Source organism: Dendrobates tinctorius, unplaced genomic scaffold (genome assembly GCF_039654945.1).
Source record: "Dendrobates tinctorius isolate UK_male_01 unplaced genomic scaffold, ASM3965494v1 ptg000060l, whole genome shotgun sequence".
Lineage (NCBI taxonomy): Eukaryota > Metazoa > Chordata > Amphibia > Anura > Dendrobatidae > Dendrobates > Dendrobates tinctorius.
Window position 1 is genome coordinate 62,503,653 of NW_027361728.1, and position 19,489 is coordinate 62,523,141.

A 19,489-nucleotide genomic window follows, 5' to 3' on the forward strand; every position below is an offset into this window, starting at 1 on the left:
ATGAGACACACAGGGAGGACTGTTCTCAGAATTCTGTAACCTTCATGCCCATAGTAATAGTTTAGATGGGTCAAATGTGGTGTCAGATTCCCCTTAAGCTTGTTTAAAAATCATGTCACCTGATGAATGAGTGTTTTGCTCATTTATCAGCTGATTGCCGGCCTGTTTATTTAGGCTGATAATTAGAAACAAGTGTTCCTAGGAACACTCAATCCCTTATTATCTGATTATCTGCCTGTTTAAATGAGCCTTAAACACAATAAATGCTATTAACTAAAAAACAGTCATTTCATAGCACCTGTGCTTCCTTGGTTTTCTGCTCTGCACTAATCACTTTTACTTATATGACCACTGCAGAAAATCACTGACCTCAGTGGTATTGTGCCATCCACCGCAGCATAACCACTGAGACCAGTTATTAGCTGCTGTGGTTACTTAATAAACCACAAGTGACCACTGTAGGTAGGTAAAAGCAGCGGTGACACTGGAGTAGCAGGAGGTTCATTGGTTACTATGTGGCATTATCTGCCTTTATCCAGATTTATGTTGATCATGGCAAACTTCTTCAAGAAACGATAGAATATATTTTTGAACAAGGGAGAAATGTCAAACTTTACTTGAAAAATTTACTTGAAGTAGTAGATTGTATAAAGGTTTTCCGCTGGTACGCCAACATATACAACAAACTGGAATAGTTGGGGCAGCATGGTGACTCAGTGGTTAGCACTGCAACCTTACATCGCTGGAGTCCTGGGTTCAAATCCCACCAAGGACAACATCTGCAAGGAGTTTGTATGTTGCGTATTTGTATGTTGCGTGTTTGTGTAAGTTTCCTCCCATACTGATAGGGAATTTAGATTGTGAGCCCCAACTGGGACACTGATGATAATGTCTGTAAAGCGCTATATAAAACAGTAAAATAAATAGCTGAAATTGATAGAAGGTGAAACATGCTAGTCACATACAGTAATACATAAAGCATGCTTTCCCCTATTTTCAGCTCCACACTCTAAGGAACTGTTTGGGACACATTGTGAAGGAGCCCCATTATCTTTCTGCCTCCTAGATTGCTTATATTATGTCTATTAAGGGGGCTTTACAAATAGCGATATTGCTAAAGCGTCACCGATTTTGTGACGCAGCAGCGATATTGCTAGCGATATCGCTACATGTGATACTCACCTCTGACCGGCCCCCCCGCTGGTTATCGCTGATCGCGTGAGATCAGCCTGGTCCATTTCTCATCGTCGGCTTCCTGCTGCGGCCGACGAGTGAGCCACGGACGCAGGCGGAAGACGGACACCCTCGCCGTGTCTGAAATGTAAGCGCGACCGCCGAGCGTCGCTGCGTCGCTGGTGAGATCTGCCTGTTTGGCAGCTCACTAGCGACCATTTAGTGATGCACCAGCGATACTGACCAGGTCGTATCATGGTCGGGATCGCTGGTGCATCGCTAAATGTAAAAGGGCCTTTAGTTTAGTTGTGTGATTGTTATGATTTTGGTCTGGTGTCGGCTTTGTATAATGATTTCCCTTTATTACACCTACATTATACTGCAGCAGGACGTTCCCACAGGTCAGACTGTTTATAAACCAATAAACGACTTCATATTTAGCTGCCATTCTACTGGAGACTTTTAGACTCTCCGTCCTGTGAAAATTGCATCTTTGTGTTTATTACATGTTGTTCCCCAGCTGAATGTGGATTTTGTAACAAAACAATGGTGTTTTACCGATCTTGGGATATTTTTAAGAAACAATTAAAACTTTGTTATTTGTTCTTCATATGTGTTTAGTATAATAGATAGAAAATATGTAGAATATAAGCTAAACACCATGCTGTAAATAGTATTCAGTAGAAACATATATGTACACTTTCATTGTTTCATGAGTATCATACTTGACCGTTCACTAAGAGGAAGAAAACTGAGATAACGTGACCCCTAGGGAGGGAGTTGGCTGGAGACTCATGACCTTGGGGAAGGTAATAGCTGAGTGTTGTTCTGCTGATGAACAGGGTTGCCAACCTGAATGTTCTTTTTTTCTGGACAGCTTATCCGAAAACCACAGATAGTTTTTGATAATAATGGTGCAGAAAAGTTGAAAAATATAAAGAATTATGAAGGTCTAATAAAAGCCGATCGAGATGGACTATTCGATACAAGGCGAATTGAATTCTGCTTGTTCATCGAGTGATTGGCAGCCTGTTTACACTGGCCGGTTATCAGGTAACAATCATACCTAGAAATGTTCATCTCCCGATAATTGGCCAGCGCAAATGCACCCTTTCATTGCTGAAGAGCAGTGTGTGTGTGCTGGGAACCTACTGTATCGGCCTAAAATTCAGTGGGTGGTCCATGTGAGTTGTGTAACTGGGGGCTGAGGACTGTGCGGAGTGAAAAGTGAATACAAGAAGGCGTGTAAAGAGATGAAGCCCTTTTGTTAAGCATCGACATGTGTATAATTTGTCTTATGACCATTAAATGATTTATGATATACGTTCACTTATTTTATAGCCAGTTTCAATAGATGTCATTGCCTAGCTTGAACACATCAGGAGCACATTTTGAAAGACAGTGACTGATAAGAGACTGATTAACATCACAGCAGAGCCCAGAAAAACATCCTAGGAATTGTAAATGAAAGCACAAAGGGATCTAGTTACAACACCTTATCATCACGTCGAATATAGATGGCTCTGAGTAAGGAGGCAATGACCTACACCTGGGAGTCAACGGCCCAAAACTTGTCCTTCACTGAAAGGCTGGAAAGTTGTTTTATTGGCTCCTGTACAGAACTAATAAGTAGAGTTGCGCGAAACGGGTCGAAAAAATTCAAAAGTCGCCGACTTTTGGCAAAGTCGGGTTTCATGAAACGAAACCCGACCCTAGGATGAGGTCGGCCACGAGGTCGGCGACTTACGCGCCAAAGTCGCGTTTCAAAAGTTTGTTTTGCGCTCTTTCAGCCAATCAGGATCCACGGACACTGTGGGCAACGTGATGACCTAGGCACGGGTCACCACCATCTTTCAGAAGGGCATGCAAGTGATTGGCTTGCTTTGGTGGGCGTCACAGGGGGTATAAAAGGGCGTGCACGCCGACCGCCATCTTACTTCTGCCGATCTTAGTATAGGGAGAGGTTGCTGCTGATTCTGTAGGGAGAGCGTTAGGCAGGGAAGAAGACAAAAAAACTGCTTCTGCTGCTAGCGATTTGGCCTGCACAACACACAAGTCACTGTGTGTGCAGTGCAAGGGGAGGCTATATTGTGGTGTATCAGTGGTGTTGGTTGTTGGGCTGCCTTTTAAGGCTTCCTGACACGCTGGCATTGCTGTTTACCCACTGCTCCGCAAACTGCTTTTTTAAAAGCAATCCAATCTCCCTTATCCTCTAGTCACTTTTGTCACAGCTGTGCCATTGAGCCTGTCACATAGCGCTCAGATATCAGTGGGCCTCACACAATCCACAAGTGTCCAGTGTCCAAAAGTGTGCGCAGAGATTCAAAATCTCCATTATCCTCTCGTCACTTTGGTCACAGGCAGCTGTGCCATCGAGCGTGTCACATAGCGCTCAGATATCAGTGGGCCTCACACAATCCACAAGTGTCCAGTGTCCAAAAGTGTGCGCAGAGATTCAAAATCTCCATTATCCTCTCGTCACTTTGGTCACAGGCAGCTGTGCCATCGAGCGTGTCACATAGCGCTCAGATATCAGTGGGCCTCACACAATCCACAAGTGTCCAGTGTCCACAAGTGTGTGCAGAAATTCTAAATCTCCCCTGTCCTATAGACACCTTGTACCTTGTTTTACATTACTATATAGTTTGTTGGATTTTGTCTACATTTCTACCAAAAATGAGGAAGGCTGGTGGAAGAGGCCGTGGAATTGGGTGGGGGTTGGCAGCTGGTAATGATGGTGTTGGTGGTGGATCTGATGGTAGTGGCAAGAGCAAAATAGGACCGAATGCAGGAGGTGCTGACCCTGCGTCATCGTCTGGCTACATAAGGCCTCGAACGCTTAGTTTTCTAGGAGTTGGCAAACCGCTTTTAAAGGCAGAGCATCAGGAAAAAGTTTTGTCTTACATTGCTGACTCAGCCTCCAGCTCTATCGCCTCCTCTTCTTCAGTTGTAAAAAGTAAAAGCACTGAGTCGTCATTGGAGGCTCATGTTCATGAACCACACCTTTCCTTGTGTCCTTCACCCCAACCAAGATTGAAGGATGACGCAGGCCATACTACTGATTACTCCATGGAGCTGTTTTCACATACCATGCCTGGATTATCAAGTGAAATGGTGAATTACCCAGGCCAAGATGAATCTGACATGGAGTGCACTGATGCACAGCCGCTGATGGATGATTCTGCTGGTACATTCACTCAGAGCACTACATTGTCCTCGCAGTGTACAGAGCCAGATTTTGACCCTGATGAGACTCAGGTGCCCCTTCCCGCACACTATACCACCATACACGGTGACACAGAGAAAGGTGCACATGACATTGAAGAAGAGGTGATGGATGACCCAGTTGTTGACCCAGATTGGCATCCATTGGGGGAAGAGGGTGCTGCTTCCAATAGCTCAGATGAGGAGCATCCACAGCAGACATCGACATCGCAACAGCTGTTATCTGGCAGGCCCGGAGCACTCCAAAGACAGGTTCCAAACATCAAAAGAGTTGCTGGACAGCTTGTCCAGAGGGTCAAAAGATCACAGCGTGCTAGGCCGCAAAATGTCTGCCAAAGTAGGAAGAGTGCAGTGTGGCACTTTTTTGAACAAAATACTCATGATCAGGCCAAGGTTATCTGTAAGAAGTGCGCAAAGACCTTTAGCCGAGGGAAAAATCTGAAAAATTTGAATACCAGTTGCAGGCTTAGACATTTAACCAGCATGCACTTGCAAGCGTGGACACAACACCAAACCTCAAGTGCCACATGTGCAACTGATCACAACGAAGGTAGTCAGCAACGCTACATTGTTTCCCCCACTGTAAGCCCACCGGTTAGCACAGCAGCAAATGTTGAGGTGTCGTTGCAAGACCACAGCAGTCAGGGAATCCCACTGTTATATCAACGAAAGACTGATTCTAGGCCATCAGAAAGAACACCAACTCCATCACCATCATCAACCCTCTCTCAGTCCGCCCTGTCCACCGCTACTTCCACCATATGCAGCTCTCAAGTCCAGCTCACCCTCCCAGACACTATGAGTAGGTCAAGAAAGTACTCAGTCTCTCATCCGCGTACACTGGGTTTGAACGCCCACATTGCCAAACTAATCTCGTTTGAGATGATGCCCTTTCGGTTGGTGGAAAGCACAGCTTTCCGCGAACTCATGGCCTATGCAGTACCACGCTATGACCTACCCAGTCGCCACTTCTCTCGCAAAGCCATCCCAGCCCTCCACCATCATGTGAAAGACCGCATTGTCCATGCACTCAAGCAGTCAGTGAGCGGAAAGGTGCACCTCACAACTGATGCATGGTCCAGTCGGCATGGCCAGGGCCGTTACGTGTCCATCACTGCGCACTGGGTTAATGTGGTGGATGCAGGGTCCACAGGGGACAGCGGTGGTGGGACAGTGCTGCCTAGCCCACGGTATAGGAAACAGTTGGCTGTAGTCGTTCGACCCTCCTCCTCCTCCTCCTCCAGAAGCGAAAGCTCGTCCACAGAGCGCAGTCGTACGAGCACTCCATCTGCAGCTGCCACTGTTGCACACGATGTGTCCCCCTATCGAGCAGCTAGTGGAAAGCGTCAGCAGGCTGTGTTGCAGATGATGTGTTTGGGCGACAGACACACCGCCGAGGTGCTGGCCGAGTACTTGAAGCGACAAACTGAGTCATGGCTGGGCAGTGTACATCTTGAGGCAGGCAAGGTAGTTAGTGATAACGGCCGTAATTTTGTGGCAGCCATAGCCCTTTCAAAACTCAGCCACATACCTTGCTTGGCTCACACCTTGAACCTGGTGGTGCAGTGCTACCTCAAAAATTATCCGGAGTTAACAGCCCTGCTCCAGAAGGTGCGAAGACTGTGCGCGCACATCCGCCGGTCGCCTGTACACTCCGTTCGTATGCAGAAGCTGCAGCGATTGCTCCACCTTCCTAACCACCGCCTCATTATCGACATTGCAACAAGGTGGAACTCCACCCTGCACATGGTGGAGCGGCTGTGCGAGCAGAGGCAGGCCATAATGCATTTGTGGGAGGATACACGGCCAGGCACTTTGAGAGCAGACATGGAGTTGACAGGCGTGCAGTGGTCGAAGCTGAAAGACCTTTGTAAAGTCCTTCAGTGTTTAGAGGAATGCACACGGCTGGTAAGCGCAGACGACGCCATCCTAAGCATGAGCATCCCACTTATGCGTCTGCTCATGCAAACTTTGACGCACCTTAAGGAGCAGGCGTCTGCAGCCAATGTTGATGAGGAGGAAGAGGAGGAGGGAATCCTTGATGACATTCAGCCATTGTCTGCTCAGGGACCTCTCCTGGACGAGGTGGAGGAAGAAGAGGAGGAGGAGGAGGAGGATGATGGGGATAATTACTTAGGGGAGGAGGATGCATCTCGTGGGGCAAGTGAAAATGTTGGCGTGGCAAGGTCTGGTACAGGGTTTGTGCGTGACTGGAGGGATGTGGATTTGCCAGAAAGTGCTCCTCCACCCAGCACTCGCTGTGCATCATTGACACCGGGAACATTGGCCCACATGTCAGATTATGCCTTGCGGATCCTAAAAAGGGACCCCCGCATTGCCAAAATGATGAACGATGACGACTACTGGTTGGCCAGCATCCTGGATCCACGCTATAAAGGCAAATTACAAAACATCATGCCACAGGAGAACCTTGACCTAATATTGGCTAATAAACAAGCAACTCTGGTAAATCGGTTGCTTGAGGCATTCCCAGCACACAGCAGCGGTGATGGTTCTCACACGAGCCGTACAGGCCGGGGGCAGCTTGGCAGAGGTGTTCGTGGTGCACACAGCAGAAGTGGCGTTGGAGACAGGGGTTTCATGACAATGTTGTGGACTGATTTTTCAAATACCGCTCACACAACTGGTAATACTGCATCGATGGAAAGTGACAGGAGACAGCAGTCGTCAACTATGGTTACAAACTACTTTTCCTCCCATATCGATGTTCTCCCACACAGGTCATTCCCCTTTGACTATTGGGCCGCTAAACTGGACACCTGGCCTGAATTGGCCCAATATGCCTTACAGGAGCTCGCTTGCCCAGCTGCAAGTGTGCTATCGGAAAGAGTTTTCAGTGCAGCTGGATCAATCCTGACAGAAAAAAGGACCCGTCTGTCAACCCAAAATGTGGATGATCTAACCTTCATTAAAATGAACCACGCATGGGTTTCCAAGGATTTTGTCCCACCTTCCCCTGATGACACATAGGGTGACAGAAAAATGGCTTGCTTTGGTCCACCTCTTCCTGGTACTTCACCTATTTCGCCTTTTGCATCAGCTGAATGTCCAACATCAACATATGCCACTTTCTAAAACTCCCTAACTGTGCTGCCTCCCCCCCCATGGCCGGGGTCACCACCTACCGCACGACACCGTGCGAGTGCCGTTGCCCTGGACAGGTGGGTAGGCCGACTCTTGGGCGCGGGCACTGGCACAGGGTCCCTCATAGTGCAATCAAGTGTCTCTGATGGTGGTGGTGCACACCCGCCGTCAGACACACCGCTGTACTATGAGGGGCCCAGTGCCAGTACCGACGCCCACGAGTGGGCCCCCCTTGCTTGGGCAGGGCCCCAGCATTTGCAATCTTTACCTCTCCCTGCTCCTCCGCTGTGTAATCTGGGCCGTCAAATCCATACTGTGCCTGACACCGTCTGAGCCTGCCTCCTGAGACATATATTTTGAATGTGTACGCTATCCATACATGTTATCCAGGGATACGGTACCCTTTCTAACCTTTGTGCAATCACGTGCAATCCATACTGTGCCTGACACCGTCTGAGGCTGCCTCCTGAGACATATATTTTGAATGTGTACGCTATCCATACATGTTATCCAGGGATACGGTACCCTTTCTAACCTTTGTGCAATCACGTGCAATCCATACTGGGCCTAACACAGTCTGAGCCTGCCTCCTGAGACATATATTTTGAATGTGTACGCTATCCATACATGTTATCCAGGGATACGGTACCCTTTCTAACCTTTGTGCAATCACGTGCAATCCATACTGGGCCTGACACCGTCTGAGCCTGCCTCCTGAGACATATATTTTGAATGTGTACGCTATCCATACATGTTATCCAGGGATACGGTACCCTTTCTAACCTTTGTGCAATCACGTGCAATCCATACTGGGCGTGAGAACGGCTGGTGAGCTGTTAAGCAAGCTACAGCACCTGTCCAGACAAGTACAGGGATTCCCTAGCGAGGAGACTTATTTGATTGTTTTCAATGTTGGGACAGCAATTTTTGGGGAGCACTATACTCTGGAGAATGATAGATACACTGGAACATTCCAAAGGTGGACATCAGACACTGGAGCAGCATTTACAGGGCCCATTATACACTAGAGCATTAGAAATGGGGCCCATTATGTTTGGAGCATTATTTGGGCCCATAAGACAGTGGAGCTTCATCCATGGGGACCAACATATACTGTAGCATTATGTGGAGCTCATCATATACTGTTTCAAACATTATATGGGACCAATGATTCTGTATGGAGAAATAGATGGGCCTCGTCATGAGATGTAAAAAGTGAGGTATTTTTCATTGTACTATACCGCTATTTATCTGCCGTATCGGAGCATGATGAGTTGTGGTATGTGTTAAAGGGGCGCTCTTTCGCCCAGGGCACATGAAAACCTGCAGCCAGCCCTCCCCCCCCCCACAACTTTAGCCAAATAACCCCCATTTTTCAGTGCGTAACTTGTATTATGAAGTTAATTAAGGTTGACAAGCTTAAGTAAGAAGAATTGATGCTTTTGGCATTCAAATGGGCACTGTAGGTGTGTTTCCTGTCCTCCTCTCACTGCCGACTTTTATTCCCCATTGACTTACATTGGGTTTCGTGTTTCGGGACGACCCCGACTTTTCCCTATAATCGGACGATCTTGCTCGACCCGACTTTTGGAAAAGTCGGGTTTCACGAAACGAAACGCGACCCTAAAAAACCAAAAGTCGATCAACTCTAGTGGTGACGTGTTTCTATTATACGTTTCCTCCGATTGTTCCACTCCTGGTTTTGACTTACAAATACTGATGTAAATATTACTGACCAAATACTCCTAGTGTGACCGTAGCCTAAACTAGAGAAAACTTTTTTTAAAAAGGCATCCACCAGCATGATCAGCCGAATGCTCTGGGTCCCATTTCCGTTGCTGGTTCTTCTCCTGGCAAAAAGCTGATTTACTGGGAAATGAGGGATAAGCATGCATTTCTTTTGCAGCTGTTCACCAAAGTGATTTAAAAAAAAAAAAAAAAACCAGATAATTTCAGTGGGAACAACGTACATATTTATACACTACTAGCTAGTTTTATAGCAGGATATTAAAAGTTGAGGCAATGAGTATTTTTCACACACGTTACCAATAGAGTTGAGCGACTTTTGTTTTTTTATGGTCGAGTTTCGTTTCGTGAAACCCGACTTTTCCAAAAGTCGGGTCGAGCAAGATCGGCCGATTATAGGGAAAAGTCGGGGTCGTCCCGAAACACGAAACCCAATGTAAGTCAATGGGGAATAAAAGTCGGCAGTGAGAGGAGGACAGGAAACACACCTACAGTGCTCATTTGAATGCCAAAAGCATCAATTCTTCTTACTTAAGCTGGTCAACCTTAATTAACTTCATAATACAAGTTACGCACTGAAAAATGGGGGTTATTTGGCTAAAGTTGTGGGGGGGTAGGGCTGGCTCCAGGTTTTCATGTGCCCTGGGCGAAAGAGCGCCCCTTTAACACATAATACCACAACTCATCATGCTCCGATACGGCAGAGAAATAGTGGTATAGTACAATGAAAAATACTTCACTTTTTACATCTCATGACGAGGCCCATCTATTTCTCCATACAGAATCATTGGTCCCATATAATGTTTGAAACAGTATATGATGAGCTCCACATAATGCTACAGTATGTGTTGGTCCCATGGATGAAGCTCCACTGTCTTATGGGCCCAAATAATGCTCCAAACATAATGGGCCCCATTTCTAATGCTCTAGTGTATAATGGGCCCTGTAAATGCTGCTCCAGTGTCTGATGTCCACCTTTGGAATGTTCCAGTGTATGGTGGGCCCCATCTATCATTCTCCAGAGTATAGTGCTCCCCAAAAATTGCTGTCCCAACATTGAAAACAATTAAATAAGTCTCCTCGCTAGGGAATCCCTGTACTAGTCTGGACTCCTCGTCGTCCCCATCTTCCATCTCACTGCACAGTATTTCAACCTTGCAAGTGCTGTGATCCTGAGCAAGCAGGAGGGGCCCACTCGTTGGCGACGGCACTGGCACAGGGCCCCTGATAGTACGGTGGTGTGTCTGATGGCGGGTGGGCCGAACCTGCACTTTCATCTGCAGCTTCCTCTTTGTCACCGTGTAAGATGGAACTGTATATGGGAAGGGTAACCTGAGTTTCATCAGGGTCAGATTCAGGCCGGGTAGCGTGCGAGGGGAATGTAGTGGTCTGGGTCAATGTACCAGCAGATTCATCGAGCAGTGGCTGGGCATCAGTGCACTTGTGTCGCCCCCAGGAGTACGGTCGCCACAGTGGCATTACCTTCCTCCTAGGGAGTGTGATGTCATGCTTGGGAGCAACGAACGATCTCTCTAGCAGGTTAACTGATTGGGCGGCGTTATTCCCACGAGTCATGACCCTCCAAACAGCGTTCATGAAGGCAAAGTGTTTGTTTTACGTGGGCAGTATGGTTGCAAAGCTGAACCTTAAAGGAATGTCCAGAAGGGCACCACCAGGAGTGGAGCCTACGGCGTAATTTGACTCAACATGGGCAACCTCAACCATGCCAGCTACAGAAGAGATGCACACATTGCAAGCTTAATTCCGTTAATGAACGAGACTCCGTCATGCCCCGCGGTCCGAGTCCGGCTTACTAGAGGGACACGTGAGGCTCTGGCACATGAGATTGGCCAATAACTGGTGTGTCATGCCCTTACATGTCCGTGGCTGCATGTGCGCTACACTGAAAAGGCCAGCGTTTGTCGCTTACAGGTGCAGATAACCCGCTGAACAACGTTAGTGATGGGGATCACTGATTACAATTATTACTCGCGAACGATGATTTCCCAGTAAGTGCAGGTCAACCGCAGTTCCAGAATTAGGCCTAACCGTCATTACTGAAAAAAAATGAAAAACTTACGTGTGCAAACCGCAGGTGCTGTAGCTTGCTTAACAGCTCGCCAGCCGTTCTCACGCCCAGTATGGGTTACACGTGATTGCACAAAGGTGAGAAAGGGTACCGTATCCCCGGATAACATGTATGGATAGCGTACACATTCAAAAGATATGTCTATACATCAGGAGGCAGGCTCAGACGGTGTAAGGCCCAGTATGGCTTGCAAGTGATTGCACAAAGGTGAGAAAGGGTACCGTATCCCCGGATAACATGTATGGATAGCGTACACATTCAAAAGATATGTCTATACATCAGGAGGCAGGCTCAGACGGTGTCAGGCACAGTATGGATTTGACGGCCCAGACTACACAGCGGAGGAGCAGGGAGAGGTAAAGATTGCAAATGCTGGGGCCCTGCCCAAGCAAGGGGGGCCCACTCGTGGGCGTCGGTACTGGCACTGGGCCCCTCATAGTACAGCGGTGTGTCTGACGGCGGGTGTGCACCACCACCGTCAGAGACTCTTGATTGCACTATGAGGGACCCTGTGCCAGTGCCCGCGCCCAAGAGTCGGCCTACCCACCTGTCCAGGGCAACGGCACTCGCACGGTGTCGTGCGCTAGGTGGTGACCCCGGCCATGGGGGGGGAGGCAGCACAGTTAGGGAGTTTTAGAAAGTGGCATATGTTGATGTTGGACATTCAGCTGATGCAAAAGGCGAAATAGGTCAAGTCCCAGGAAGAGGTGGACCAAAGCAAGCCATTTTTCTGTCACCCTATGTGTCATCAGGGGAAGGTGGGACAAAATCCTTGGAAACCCATGCATGGTTCATTTTAATGAAGGTTAGATCATCCACATTTTGGGTTGACAGACGGGTCCTTTTTTCTGTCAGGATTGATCCAGCTGCACTGAAGACTCTTTCCGATAGCACACTTGCAGCTGGGCAAGCGAGCTCCTGTAAGGCATATTGTGCCAATTCAGGCCAGGTGTCCAGTTTAGCAGCCCAATAGTCAAAGGGGAATGACCTGTGTGGGAGAACATCGATATGGGAGGAAAAGTCGTTTGTAACCATAGTTGACAACTGCTGTCTCCTGTCACTTTCCATCGATGCTGTATTACCAGTTGTGTGAGCGGTACTTGAAAAATCAGTCCACAACATTGTCATGAAACCCCTGTCTCCAACGCCACTTCTGCTCTGTGCACCATGAACACCTCTGCCAAGCTGCCCCCGGCCCGTACGGCTCGTGTGAGAACCATCACCGCTGCTGTGTGCTGGGAATGCCTCTAGCAACCGATTTACCAGAGTTGCTTGTTTATTAGCCAATATTAGGTCAAGGTTCTCCTGTGGCATGATGTTTTGTAATTTGCCTTTATAGCGTGGATCCAGGATGCTGGCCAACCAGTAGTCGTCATCGTTCATCATTTTGGCAATGCGGGGGTCCCTTTTTAGGATCTGCAAGGCATAATCTGACATGTGGGCCAATGTTCCCGGTGTCAATGATGCACTGCGAGTGCTGGTTGGAGGAGCACTTTCTGGCAAATCCACATCCCTCCAGTCACGCACAAAACCTGTACCAGACCTTGCCACGCCAACATTTTCACTTGCCCCACGAGATGCATCCTCCTCCCCTAAGTAATCATCCCCATCATCATCCTCCTCCTCTTCTTCCTCCAACTCGTCCAGGAGAGGTCCCTGAGCAGACAATGGCTGAATGTCATCAAGGATTCCCTCCACCTCTTCCTCCTCGTCAACATTGGCTGCAAACGCCTGCTCCTTAAGGTGCGTCAAAGTTTGCATGAGCAGACGCATAAGCGGGATGCTCATGCTTAGGATGGCGTCGTCTGCGCTTACCAGCCGTGTGCATTCCTCAAAACACTGAAGGACTTTACAGAGGTCTTTCAGCTTCGACCACTGCACACCTGTCAACTCCATGTCTGCTCTCAAAGTGCCTGGCCGTGTATCCTCCCACAAATGCATTATGGCCTGCCTCTGCTCGCACAGCCGCTCCACCATGTGCAGGGTGGAGTTCCACCTTGTTGCAATGTCGATAATGAGGCGGTGGTTGGGAAGGTGGAGCAATCGCTGCAGCTTCTGCATACGAACGGAGTGTACAGGCGACCGGCGGATGTGCGCGCACAGTCTTCGCACCTTATGGAGCAGGGCTGTCAACTCCGGATAATTTTTGAGGAAGCACTGCACCACCAGGTTCAAGGTGTGAGCCAAGCAAGGTATGTGGCTGAGTTTTGAAAGGGCTGTGGCTGCCACAAAATTACGGCCGTTATCACTAACTACCTTGCCTGCCTCAAGATGTACACTGCCCAGCCATGACTCAGTTTGTCGCTTCAAGTACTCGGCCAGCACCTCGGCGGTGTGTCTGTCGCCCAAACACATCATCTGCAACACAGCCTGCTGACGCTTTCCACTAGCTGCTCGATAGGGTGACACATCGTGTGCAACAGTGGCAGCTGCAGATGGAGTGCTCGTACGACTGCGCTCTGTGGACGAGCTTTCGCTTCTGGAGGAGGAGGAGGAGGGTGGAACGCCTACAGCCAACTGTTTCCTATACCGTGGGCTAGGCAGCACTGTCCCACCACCGCTGTCCCCTGTGGACCCTGCATCCACCACATTAACCCAGTGCGCAGTGATGGACACGTAACGGCCCTGGCCATGCCGACTGGACCATGCATCAGTTGTGAGGTGCACCTTTCCACTCACTGACTGCTTGAGTGCATGGACAATGCGGTCTTTCACATGATGGTGGAGGGCTGTGATGGCTTTGCAAGAGAAGAAGTGGCGACTGGGTAGGTCATAGCGTGGTACTGCATAGGCCATGAGTTCGCGGAAAGCTGCGCTTTCCACCAACCGATAGGGCATCATCTCAAACGAGATTAGTTTGGCAATGTGGGCGTTCAAACCCAGTGTACGCGGATCAGAGACTGAGTACTTTCTTGACCTACTCATAGTGTCTGGGAGGGTGAGCTGGACTTGAGAGCTGCATATGGTGGAAGTAGCGGTGGACAGGGCGGACTGAGAGAGGGTTGATGATGGTGATGGAGTTGGTGTTCTTTCTGATGGCCTAGATTCAGTATTTCGTTGATATAACAGTGGGATTCCCTGACTGCTGTGGCCTTGCAACGACACCTCAACATTTGCTGCTGTGCTAACCGGTGGGCTTACAGTGGGGGAAACAATGTAGCGTTGCTGACTACCTTCTTTGTGATCAGTTGCACATGTGGCACTTGAGGTTTGGTGTTGTGTCCACGCTTGCAAGTGCATGCTGGTTAAATGTCTAAGCATGCAACTGGTATTCAAATTTTTCAGATTTTTCCCTCGGCTAAAGGTCTTTGCGCACTTCTTACAGATAACCTTGGCCTGATCATGAGGATTTTGTTCAAAAAAGTGCCACACTGCACTCTTCCTACTTTGGCAGACATTTTGCGGCCTAGCACGCTGTGATGTTTTGACCCTCTGGACAAGCTGTCCAGCAACTCTTTTGATTTTTGGAACCTGTCTTTGGAGTGCTCCGGGCCTGCTAGATAATAGCTGTTGCGATGTTGATGTCTGCTGTGGATGCTCCTCATCTGAGCTATTGGAAGCAGCACTCTCTTCCCCCAATGGATGCCAATCTGGGTCAACAACTGGGTCATCCATCACCTCCTCTTCTATGTCATGTGCACCTTCCTCTGTGTCACCGTGTATGGTGGTATAGTGTGCGGGAAGGGGCACCTGAGTCTCATCAGGGTCAGAATCTGGCTCTGTACACTGCGAGGACAATGTAGTGCTCTGAGTGAATGTACCAGCAGAATCATCTATCAGCGGCTGTGCATCAGTGCACTCCATGTCAGATTCATCTTGGCCTGGGTAATTCACCATTTCACTTGATAATCCAGGCATGGTATGTGAAAACAGCTCCATGGAGTAATCAGTAGTATGGCCTGCGTCATCCTTCAATCTTGGTTGTGGTGAAGGACACAAGGAAAGGTGTGGTTCATGAACATGAGCCTCCAATGACGACTCAGTGCTTTTACTTTTTACAACTGAAGAAGAGGAGGCGATAGAGCTGGAGGCTGAGTCAGCAATGTAAGACAAAACTTTTTCCTGATGCTCTGGCGTTAAAAGCGGTTTGCCAACTCCGAGAAAACTAAGCCTTCGAAGCCTTATGGAGCCAGACGATGACGCAGGCTCAACACCTCCTGCATTCGGTCCTATTTTGCTTTTGCCGCTACCATCAGATCCACCACCAACACCATCATTACCAGCTGCCAACCCCCGCCCAATTCCACGGCCTCTTCCACCAGCCTTCCTCATTTTTGGTAGAAATGTAGACAAAATCCTACAAACTATATAGTAATGTAAAACTAGGTACAAGGTGTCTATAGGACAGGGGAGATTTAAATTTTCTGCAGACACTTGTGGACACTGGACACTTGGATTGTGTGAGGCCCACTGAATATCACAGTGCTATATCACAGGCTCGATGGCACAGGTGTGAAAAAAGTGACTACAGGATAAGGGAGATTTTGAATTTCTGCAGACACTTGTGGACACTGGACACTTGGATTGTGTGAGGCCCACTGAATATCACAGTGCTATATCACAGGCTCGATGGCACAGGTGTGAAAAAAGTGACTACAGGATAAGGGAGATTTTGAATTTCTGCAGACACTTGTGGACACTGGACACTTGGATTGTGTGAGGCCCACTGAATATCACAGTGCTATGTCACAGGCTCGATGGCACAGGTGTGAAAAAAGTGACTACAGGATAAGGGAGATTTTGAATTTCTGGGAGATTTTGAATTTCTGCAGACACTTGTGGACACTGGACACTTGGATTGTGTGAGGCCCACTGAATATCACAGCGCTATGTCACAGGCTCGATGGCACAGGTGTGAAAAAAGTGACTACAGGATAAGGGAGATTTTAAATTTCTGCAGACACTTGTGGACACTGGACACTTGGATTGTGTGAGGCCCACTGAATATCACAGCGCTATGTCACAGGCTCGATGGCACAGGTGTGAAAAAAGTGACTACAGGATAAGGGAGATTTTGAATTTCTGCAGACACTGGACACTTTTGGATTGTGTGAGGCCCAATGAATATCAGAGCGCTATGTCACAGGCTCGATGCAGCAGGTGTGAAAAAAGTGACTACAGGATAAGGGAGATTTTGAATTTCTGCAGACACTTGTGGACACTGGACACTTTTGGATTGTGTGAGGCCCACTGAATATCAGAGCGCTATGTCACAGGCTCGATGGCACAGGTGTGAAAAAAGTGAATTGTAGAATTGGGCAGAATAGGAATCTCCCTAGAGTGTAGGTCTGTAAGAACGGAACAAGTCCTCCACTTATCCTTCCACAGTGACACACAGATAGCTTCACTGTGGCTGTGATAACAGCCGTTACATGGTACTGTGTGAGGAGCGTACACCGCTGTATGGTGTGAATAAATGCACGCTCAGTACCTTAGCAGGACAAAAAAAAAAATTGGGATTGCTTTTAAAAAAGCAGTTTGCAGAGCAGTGGGGAAACAGCAATGCAGCTGTCAGGAAGCCTTAGAAGGCAGCCTAACAACCAACACCGCTGATCCACCACAATATAGCCTCCCCTTGCACTGCACACACAGTGACTAGTGTGTTGCACAGGCAAAATCGCTAGCAGCAGAAGCAGTTTTTTTGTCTTCTTCCCTGCCTAACGCTCTCCCTACAGAATCAGCAACCTCTCCCTATGCTAAGATCGGCAGAAGTAAGATGGCGGTCGGCGTGCACGCCCTTTTATAACCCCTGTGACGCCCACAAAGCAAGCCAATCACTTGCATGCCCTTCTGAAAGATGGTGGCGACCCCTGCCTATGTCATCACGTTGCCCACAGTGTCCGTGGATCCTGATTGGCTGAAAAAGAGCGCTAAACAAACTTTTGAAACGCGACTTTGGCGCGTAAGTCGCCGACCTCGTGGCCGACCTCATCCTAGGGTCGGGTTTCGTTTCATGAAACCTGACTTTGCCAAAAGTCGGCGACTTTTGAAATTGTTCGACCCGTTTCGCTCAACTCTAGTTACCAATATCGAGATATGGGCCAAATCAAACGAGGTTTATACTAAGGCAGGAGTATACGCTAGCGTATAAAAAATAGGGCTAACGTTGATCCAGAAAAGTAGGACAAGTGTCATGCAAGTACAATGTGATTTTTCTCAACTAGCATCAGTATGACATCCCCATGACATGCGTATGCAATGCACTTTTACATCCTCTTTTGCATACAGTAATCTATACCTAATTTAAAGCGTTTTCTAAGTAATAAAGCATTCTTATATACAGCTATAGATCTTTAGATAGATAAAGAGATAGATAGATAGATAGATAGATAGATACAGGCTCAGATTAGCCCACAGGGGAATCCCCTGGTGGGCCCATGTGCAAATCTAGGCCCCCAACCTTACTGTATTGGCAGTACTTGTCATAATTCACTTGATTCTCTCTGTACAGAAAAAAGCAGCATCTCATTCATTAACCAAACTACCTAGTTTATTATTATATAGAAATATAGGTAAATTTGTGAACCAGTGTCATGTAACATTTGTATGCAGGTAAAAAGTGGGCCCCCAAAGTCAATGTTACTGGTGAGCCCTTGGCACCCCAGTCCCACACTGGATTGATATATATATATACGGTGTATATATATATTGTAACGTAGCGCTCACTGAGTGTATTGGGGGACACTCACTTGGCAGCGGATTCACGTCACACAGGAACACTTTCCACTTAAACAGTCCATGTGGTTTATTAAACAGCATAAACCATGTTAGGAAACACAAAGAATACAGTCTTGCATCACACAGATTAATCCTTAATGATCGTAGTAGAGCTCCGCTCTCTCAGTTCATTATTGTCCATAGAACATCACGGGCACCAACAGTTATATCCCCATGTCTGGGGTTACCTCGCAGGAGCTCCGGCTCCAGATGCCGACTCTTTGGTAGTCCTCTCTCTCAGGGAAGCTGCAGAACTGGGATCACCGTCCCAGACAACCCCTTACTCACCAGGCCACCTGACAGTCCAGATCCACAGAAGGACAGTAGCTCCCCCAATGCAGTGCCATCACTGACTCTGCAAACACACATGGCCTGTCCGGGTGCTATTCAGGGATCTGTCCCTACTCCCAGGAACTCCCAACACACCGGCCTCACCAGGTCCAAGGCCTTAGCGGGTGCTATTCAGGGGTCCATCTCTACTTCCAGGGACTCCCAACACTCATGCTTCACCGGGCGCTACTCAGGGATCCGTCCCTACTCCCAGGGACTCCCAACACACCGGCCTCACCAGGTCCAAGGTCACAGCACGTGCTCCAGGGATCTGATCCTTCTAGCAGAATCTCCCAACACTGAGCATCCAGGACCTTGCACCCTGAACCACTCAGGTACACACTCTCTCCCCCTGTGACCTACCTCAGGCACATTATATGGTTCGTAGCCACACCCAGAGGTGATCACATGGCTGTGGCCTCACTAAAGGTCTTATTTCACACAGCCACACACAAAGGCTTTATCCTGGGTGTTCAGACCCACGCCCCTGGGTGGGTTTGTAGGTGACTGGTTCCACCTATCTCACCAAGTCGCCAAGAAAGCCGCCCCATATAAAACAAAAAACCTCCTTAGTAGTAGATCTGCTAATCACAACAAGATTCGTCTTCCATCACAGAGCACCCAGCCCTGTGATATATATCGGCCATTTATAACCCTGCCGGCCACCATTTTCCCTATTACCATGAAAGAACGCCTGAATGCATGTGCGCCCCCTAGCTGTCACAGGGGTCACTGCATTACAATAGATATATAGCCGTCAGATGTTTTATAAGCTCTGTCATGTATACCCAGCAGCTTTTTAGGAATACATTTAAAAAAATGGTGTGGGGTCCCCATTATTTTTAATAACAAACAAAGGGAAAGCAGTCAGCTGTGAGCTGGTCTTAATAGTCTGGGAAAGGGAGAATAAGAATTGAACTTCCCGGCATATTAATATCTGATACAAACCAGACAGGCCTAAATGCATCTGCACTAATATAGGGTGCAGCGGACCCAAGTAAAATGTCAGCTGCACAAGTGCATAAATACCAAATGAAACAGCCAGCCTACAATCAGGGATTGGCCGTGTGGTACACCAGTGCAGAAGAAATAATCTGCATGTGG

The 19,489-nt window shown here is 48.1% G+C and overlaps 1 long non-coding RNA gene across 1 annotated transcript in view; it reads right to left on the reverse strand.

The window, feature by feature from the left end:
* LOC141092653 (uncharacterized) overlaps positions 1–19,105 on the reverse strand; it is a 55,934-nt gene extending 36,829 nt beyond the window's left edge. Inside the window, exon 1 of the long non-coding RNA XR_012232865.1 lies at positions 18,749–19,105. This is a non-coding gene — a long non-coding RNA (uncharacterized lncRNA). The remainder of the gene's footprint in view (positions 1–18,748) is intronic.
* Between the last annotated feature and the right edge of the window lie 384 nt (positions 19,106–19,489).